This window comes from Echinops telfairi, unplaced genomic scaffold (assembly GCF_000313985.2).
Source record: "Echinops telfairi isolate 266 unplaced genomic scaffold, ASM31398v2 ScPeMD7_7468;HRSCAF=8506_0, whole genome shotgun sequence".
In the NCBI taxonomy this organism is placed as follows: domain Eukaryota; kingdom Metazoa; phylum Chordata; class Mammalia; order Afrosoricida; family Tenrecidae; genus Echinops; species Echinops telfairi.
In genome coordinates, this window is record NW_022111369.1 from 17,074,208 (window position 1) to 17,082,987 (window position 8,780).

Genomic DNA, 8,780 nt, shown 5'->3' on the forward strand with positions numbered 1-8,780 from the left:
CCCCGCCAGCACTGAGAAGCTTCTACTGCCACTGACTTCGCACCCACTGGCCTGTGATCCTCCTGCATTCAGTATCATTGTATGTGTTTCATGAGTTTGAAGAAGGACTTCATAGATTGGAATTAGACATATGGGCTAATATTGGATTTATGGACTTGATCTGGACTGGGCTGGGATGTTTCCTCTGCTCTTGTATATAAAGCTCTTCCTTGTACACATATGGATTTGTTTCGCTAGTCTACCCAGACTAACACAGACACCTTAGAGGAGCAGACAATGGAGCTGACTCTTGAAAATTCCATTAGAGACTGTCACATTCCATCATGTACAAAAAAACTCCTTCAAACAGTGATGGATAAGAGTTTTAGATAATCATTGTGGATACAATGCTGGATCTTGATGACCTAAATGTGTTTTCAGGGCCGTTATTTTTTTGTAGGTCAATTGTCAAGCCTTTCTTCTGATGCATCATGGGATAAACTCGACTCCCAGCCCTTTGATTATTAGCCCAGAGCTTTAGCTGCACCGTTCAAGGATTAATGTGTTTACTAGCAAGTTAAGTTAGTATTTTGCAAGACTATAACCTTCTTTTATAAAAATTAAATATACAAATAAAGATTTCTTTGGAAAAACAAATCCTAGCAATGAAACCTAAATTTAAAAAGTAATTACTTAACAAGGTATGCACAATTTTAAAGAAAGAAACTATAAATTTAAGGAACAAAAAACACGGCCTAACTAAACCCATTGCAGTTGAATTTATTCTAACTCATAGGGCCCCTAAATAAGCAGACTAAGAAAATTCTCCTTACTTGCTAAAGTAATAACAATAGAACAGGCTATAATAGAATAAAAAACAAGAATAATAAAAATATTTTGTACATGTATCTGAAGCTACTTAAAATATATAGCATGTGTAGGTATTTAAAGTGTTAATATTTTTAAAATATAAAAAAAACTCCATCACTTTGAAAACTAAAATATGTAAGCCCAATTTTCAATTGCTTCATATATGTGTGAAAACTGAACAATGAATTTGGAAGACCACAGAAGGGTTGATGCCATTGAATAGGAAGAGATCCATATTCATGCCCATTCCAATTAAAGATGATCCAAAAAAATGCAAAAAATATTAAACAATATCATTAATATCACAAACAAACAAATCATGCTAAAGGGAATTAATTCAAAACTGATTGTAGCAGTACATCAACAGGAAACTGAGAAATTCAACTGGATTCAGAAGAGGATTTGTAAAAAGGAACACCATTGTTCTGCCAAATTTATAGATCATCAGATAGGTCTTGGAAGAATGCAGAGAATACCAGACAGATGTTTATCTTTGCATTATTGACAAATTATGAATAATATTGAGAAGAATGGGACTTCTAGAACACTTCACTGTGCTCATGTGGAACCTTCATATAGACCAAGAGGCAGTTTTTCAAACAGAATAAGGACCACGGGGTTACTGTGTGGTTTTAAAAAGAAATGTGTGTGTCAGGTTGTATCTTCCCATCAGACTTCTCCGATCTGTCCCCATAGAAGGTCTATATGAAGAAGAATGCAGCACAAAAATTGCAGGAAGTCTGATTAACAACCCACAATATGGAGATGCCACACTTTGCTTACTAAAAGGGAAGGGGACCTGAAGCTCTCTGATAAGATTAAAGCATATTCCCTTCAAAGTGAATTACTCCTCAATATAAGATGAACAAAAATCCTCACAACTGGATCAATAAGCAGCATTACTGTAAAAACTGGAAAAAAACAGAGTTGTTCAAAATTTCATTTCACTTGGAGCTACAATCAATGCCCATGCAGCAGCAGTCAGGAAATCCAACAACATATCGTATTGGGTAAATCTGCTGCAAAATTTCTGTAGATGTTTTAAGAAACGAAGATGTCACTTTGAAGACTGAAGTGCACCTAACCCCAGCCATAATCTTTTCAGTTGCCTCATATGCAGATGCAAGTTGGAAAATGAATATGGAATACCAAAGAAGAATTGATGCCTTTGTGTTATGCTTTTGGCAAAGAATATTGAATATACCAAGGAGTTTCAGAAGAACAAACAAACCTGTCTTGGGTGACGTACAGCAAAAATACTCCTTGGAAGTGAACATGGCAAGATTTGTCTCAAACACTTTGAGCATGTCATCAAGAGGGCCCAATCCCCGGGGAAGGACATCATGATTGGTGAAGCACAGGTCAGCAAAAGAGATGAAGGTCCTCCATCAGATTGATTGACACAATGACATGACAATTGTTGAAGATGGGGCAGGAACAGGTTGTGTTTGCTTATTTTGTACACAGGGTCACTATGAGTTGGAATAGGGTCGAGGATGCCTTACATTAGAACCAAATTTATAGGTATGTATTCTTGATTTAGAAATTAGCAAATAAATTAAGAAATGAATTCATATATATGGAGATTTAGTGTATGATACCATAACATTTCAAATTAGTAGGAAAATGATGGCCTGATTAGAAAATGATGTTGGAATAACTAGATTATTATTAAAAAATCAGTGCATTTGAAGTATAGTGCTGCTGAAGAATATTGAAAGCACCCTTGACTGCAGAACAAACACCTGTCTTGGAAAAAGTAAAGCCATATGATCCTTAGAAGAAGCGATGGTGAGATTTTTGTCCCACATACTTTGGACATGTTACCAGGAGATACCAGTGTCTGGTGAAGGACATCGTGCTTGGTAAAGTAGAAGGTCAGCAAAAGAGAGGAAGACAGTCTAGGAAATAGAGTAACACGGTGGCTGCGACAATGTGCTCAAACATAACATTTGTGAAGTTAGTGCAAGGCCACGCAGTGTTTCATTCTGTTGTACACAGGGGCACTAGGAATCAGAACTGATTCAACAGGATCTAACGACAATAGGCATAAATACAAGAAGCGGTAACTAGACTCTATACTAGAGAAAAAAAAGTGGATAGCACTATTAACAGCAAAGTCCACTTAGATTTCCTGTCTTTCTTCACGACCATCATTTGAAGAATGGGTTAGGAAGCATAATTCTTAATGGATGACTTCCTCAAAATTATCAGAAGTTTCAAACCACTGTACTAGCCTTCCCAAAGGACAAATGGCCCATAATAGGAAAAAAGAGCCTAGCCTGTGAACTATGGCTTTTCATTATTATATTCTTAGTACACTATTTTAAGTTAATATTTTAATTTTAATAATTCCTAGTAAATGTTTTAGAATCATTTTATTGTACACTCTTTCAGCTCTTATCACAATCCATACATCCATCCATTGTGTCAAGCACTATTGTACATATGTTGCTATCATCGTTTTCAAAACATTTTCTTTCTACTTGGTATCACCTAATTTACCCCTCCCCTTCTCTCCTTCTCTCAAGAACCCTTGATAATTTATAATTTATTGTTGGGTTTTCTTTTCATGTCTTACACTGAGCACTGTCTCCCTTCACCCATTTTTCTGTTGTCCTCCTGGGAGGGGTTGTATGTTGATCATTGTGATCGCTTCCCCCTTTCTCTTCCTCCATCTTCCCCTTACCCTCCTGGTATTGCTACTCTCATGATTGGTCCTGAGGATTCCCTGTATTCCCTGTATTATGAGCTCTTATCTGTATCAGTGTACACATTCTGGTCTAGCCAGATTTGTAAGGTAAAATTGAGGTCATGATAGCGGGTGGGAAGAAGCATTAAAGAACCAGAGGAAAGTTGTATGTTTTGTCAGGGATATACTGCATTCTGACTGGCTCGTCTCTTCCTCTTGACCCTTCTGTGAGGGGATATCTACAGATGACCTTTGGGTCTCCAGTCCACCCTCCCCTTCATTCACATTGATATGACTTTTTGTTCTGGATCTTTGATGCTGATCCCATTGACACCTCATGATCGCACAGGCTGGTGTGCTTCTTCCATATGGGCTTTGTTGTTTCTCAGCTAGATGGCCACTTGTTTATCTTCAAACCATTAAGACCCCAGATGCTATATCTTTTGATAACTGGACACCATCAGCTTTCTTCACCACATTTACTTATGCATCCATTTTGTCTTCATTGATCATGACGGGAACATGAGCATCACAAAATGCCAGACCATTAAAACAAAGTGTTCTTGTGTTGAGGGTGTACTTGAGTAGAGGCCCAATGTCCATCTGTTGCCTTAATACTTAACATATAAATATATGTACATAGATAGATTTCCCCATCATTATATATAGTAAATATATTTACATATGTACATACCTGTATTTAGACCTCTATAATAGTCCTTGGCCTCCTAGTTCTTTACTCTATTTCCTTTTACTTTCCTCTTGCCCCACTGTCATAGTCAGCCTTCATTTGGGTTTCAGTAATTCCTCTCAGCTACATTGTCATTGGCCAAGCCCTACCAGGCATCCTATACCCTCCTTGCCATCAATTTTAAATCACTTGTTGTTCCCTTGTCCTGGCTTTGTTGGCACCCTCTTCCTTTCCCCTGCCTCCCCCTCTCTGATGTCTCCCGGGTCCATCAGTCCAGTTGTTTTCTCCTCCAGATTGTTTATCCCCCTATCTTACCTAGCTAGGCATGCAGACACAATAATAAGCGCAAAAACAAGACAAAAAAAACACAACAAAACAATGACAACGACAACAACAACAAAAGAAAAGAAAAGTCTATAAATAGTTCCAGGTCTATTTGTTGACCTTTAGAAGTGCTTTCTGGTTTGCTCCCTTTGCTGCTCTTTTGTACACCCTTAGTGTTTAGCCCTGGTGTGGTGGGGACAGGTCTGTCACAATTTCTGCACTTGGCCTCCAGTATTGTCCCCCATAGCACTATATATATTTTCTTATTTAGGAGCTCACAAATACTCTTGAGAGCCCGAGGGGCACAGTGGTTAAGTGCTATCAGCTAACTGAAAGGTTGGGGGTTGAATTCACTCGATACTTTACAGGAGAAAGACAGGGCAGTCTGTTCCCATAAAGATCACCGTCTTGAAATCCTACAAGTAGTTCTATTCTGTCCTACAGGGTCACTCTAAGCCAGAATCAAGACAACAGTAATGGATGTTTTTGTTTGTTTTGTTTGTTTGTACCCACCACATAGTTACTGCCAGCTATATTGCAGAGCTATCAATGAGGAAAATTTCAAAAAAGAACCTCATTTTCTTGAACTCTATTATATGTAAATAAGCTTGGCTTACGTTCCTTCCAGGATGGTGAATCATCCAGAATTCTATCTCCACATGTTTCATCTTAGTCTGTCCAACCCACTTTTGCCAAAAAATCAAACGAACAAAAAACCAAACCTTATCCTACCATCCCTTCATACAAGATCTGAGAGTCTACTTTTATTGCATACTGCTTGAAGCTCTGGTTCTTTTTATATAATTCATTGTGGTGATAAGCCCCCCAAACTTTCTTAGATAGTGTATTTGGGTTAAGGAAACTAACATAATAAGCTGTTTCAACTGAGTATGTCTTCAACCTTCTTGCTGGAAGGGTGCCCTACTTGATACTTGATATTAAACACAGACATGGAGTGAAAAGCCCGGGAAGCTAGGTTGTCATCTGTAGCCAATCAAGTCTCACTGGACATAGACATTGCTTGGTGCAGCTTTAACTTGTTGTGCCGAGTTGTCACACGTGGCAGCCAGCTTCTTCTCAAGGACTTGTTAGGTTTAGTTTTCTCCCTGTCTAAATGCAACATATGTTAGCAACCTTTACTGACAGGTTTCAGCAGTATTTTTCCCTACAAGAGCTGTTAGTTTAGTTGTCAAATAGAGGAATTTCAAGTCTTTGAAGAACTCAGAACCCTAATTAGAATGAGGGGAGAATAGCAAAGCTGATGGACAGCATATTCATCAAGATATTCCAAAGTTGCTAAGCTGTTTCTACATACTCCTCCTGCCTTACATCTCTCTAGAAAACAGAATACTGAGGATGTGTACCTTGCCTTCATATGTATAAACAAGTAGCAGTCACCATTATCAACCAGGTAGTAGTTGAATGGAAGCTCATTTTAGACTCACTTTGGGTTAATCATTTTTCTCTGTGGGAAAACCTCTTAAGTGACTCCAACCATCTGTCAGCCTCTCCCCAAGAGGCCAGAAGGGTTGGAACAGAAGCACCAAAAAACAGGGACGATGCTAAGTACTAAGTGGAGTGTGGAGATGCTCCTAAGGACCAAGGGAATTGTAGATGCTCCTAGGAGTTCTTCTTCATGCTACTAAAGTCGCATAGGGCAAATGTAAGCAATGCTGGAGATAATTTTGCTTAAAAGGAGAGACTCTCACTTGTAAGTTTGTCATATTGTGATGGCTTCCAGGTTGCTATGATGCTGGGAGCTATGTCATTTGATTTCAAATACCAGCATGGTTACCTATGGTGAAATGGTTTCAGTAGAGCTTCCATCTTCAAAACAGCCTGGGAAGAAGGAAGAAGCTTGTGAAAAATAAGCCACTAAAACCTTTGGGAATAACAACAGAGCACACTCTGATATAGTTCCCTAGGATAAGTTTCTCATATCAAAAGGCACTTAAGAGTTGACTGCACAAAATAGAGCCAACCTAAATGGAATCAATGAAAAAAAAGAAGAAAAAAGCTTCCAAAATCTTTGTTGGCTGGGGGAGCATGACTCAAAATGAAAATATACAGCTTCAAACATCCACTAACAAGCAAAGCTGAAATGAACCAAGTAGATATCTCAGGAAATTACAAGTTGTCAAAAATTAAAAGGAGCTCATAAAGATCAATATTTTAGGTATTACTAGTCTGAAATCCACTGGTACTGCTCATTTTAGTCAGGGAATCATGCGGTTTACTATGCTGGGAATTGCGAATTCTCGAGGAATGCCATAGCATTCTTCATCAAAAAAGAACGTTTCAAGAGCGATCTTAAAGTACAATGTTGTATGTGAAGGAATACAAAGAAGAAATTACAGGATATAGCAACCTCTTCACTCTGAACTTGATCAGCCATGTAATCCCGATGGATTACTGCTGGTTGGACTGTAAAACTTGAAAGCAAATGAAAGGGATCAGTAGTTCGGAAACATAGTGTTGGTGACAGAAATGAAGCTAACACTCACATGAGATAGTTTTGCAAGACCAATAATTTCTTTACTGCAAATACTTATTTTCAGCAATGTAAATGGCATATTGACTTTGCGAAATGGAATACACAGTTCATTAACAGGAGTTGCCAGAAATTCAAGTTGGATTGAAAAGAAGACACAGATTGAGTGATGCCCTTGTTGATGCCAGGTGGCTCTTCTTTGCAAGCAGAGGGTACATTAAGATGTTTACTTGTATTTTATTTACTATGATGAAGACTATTGAAAGTATCATAGATGGCCAGCAGAATAAACAAATCTGTCTTAATGGAAATACAGCAAGAATACACCTCGGGCCAGTATAGAGAGAATTCATCTTGAGTACCAGTCCCTGGAGAACATCATGATTTGTAAAGCAAAACATAAAAAAATAAAATGCAAGACCCTGAGCATGATGGATTGACACCGTTGTCTGCAATATCGGGCTCAACAATTGTGAGGCTGTTTGGGGTAAGCTTGTTATGAGGAATAGCCAACTTGATGGTGCCTAACCAAAGGCATAATAAATGAGAAAAGGCTAAGAGGTTGGTTGAAGAAAACTGAGAATGGAATGAGGGAAATTTGGGATTGGGTAAAGCAAGGTTGTCAAATATTCAACTCCAGGCATATTGGATATAAAGCTGTTTTTAAGTAGACTCTGGATATTTCTTAGGAACAGAATCTCCTAAAGTACTTGAGTTATATATTGTACTCAAAACAATTAACCATCTATCTCGCAGTTGCCACCAAGTTAATTCTAATTCATACTTACCTGGCAGGGGAGATACCATGATCACAAAGGTGGTTTTCCCAGGGCAAGGCTTATCCATTACACTCCGGATGTGCTGACCCCTGCGATTTCCCCAAATGTGGGAAACTCAACTGCATAATTTGTGGTAGTGGGGGACTGCATTCACGCTCTCCCCTTAAAAAAAAAAAAGTTAATTCTAACTCATGTTGACTCCATTTTTGCAAGAGTGGATCTGTGACCAATAGAGTCTTCATGGTTTACTTGTTTGTTTGTTTGTTTGCTTGCTTGTTTGTTTGTTTTAGACGCAGATTACCTGACTGTCTTCTGAGGTGTATCTGGGGAGGCTTAAATGTTTACCCTCTCATTTTGCTGTGAACCTATTAATCCTATTTACCATCCAGGAATTCCTCAAAACCAAATGTGATGATGCAAAGAAAAATGACATAAATTACTCAGACACTTCAGAATTTATATGATAAAAAATGAGAATCTTGAATTTTTATAAAGATGCATAAACTTGTTGTTGTTGTAAGTAGACCTTTCTCTGGTTATGAAAAACTGAGATCATGTTCAGGGTTTGAGGCTACCACACTCATGACCACAGAGGAATAACATTCAAAGTCCTTTGCCTATCAGGAGTTGCTTTTTCTTTCCCACTGCAGCAACATCTATTTGAACTTTAAAAATAGAAGTCACTAATTATAAATATGGTCTTTTGAAACCCCAAGATCCTATGGGCCCACCTGTCTTAGCTAACGATCAGGAGAAAGGTGAAACTTCCCTGGTGCAGTGGGTATGCACTGGGCTGCTAACCACAAGGTCAGCAGTTTGAAACCACTGGCTTCTCTGCAGGAGAAAGAGGAAGCCCTCTACTCCCATAGAGAGTTACAGTTTGGGACCTCACAGGTGCATTAACCCTGTCCGACAGGGTCGCTGTGGGTTGGAATTGACTCGATGGCAACGAGT

The 8,780-nt window shown here is 38.6% G+C and overlaps 1 non-coding gene across 1 annotated transcript; it reads left to right on the plus strand.

Moving 5' to 3' along the window:
• The first annotated feature begins 7,827 nt into the window (after window positions 1-7,827).
• On the plus strand, window positions 7,828-7,991 carry LOC115873378. The gene has a single exon (XR_004048379.1). It is a non-coding gene; the product is annotated as a U1 spliceosomal RNA (small nuclear RNA).
• The last annotated feature ends 789 nt before the right edge of the window (window positions 7,992-8,780 follow it).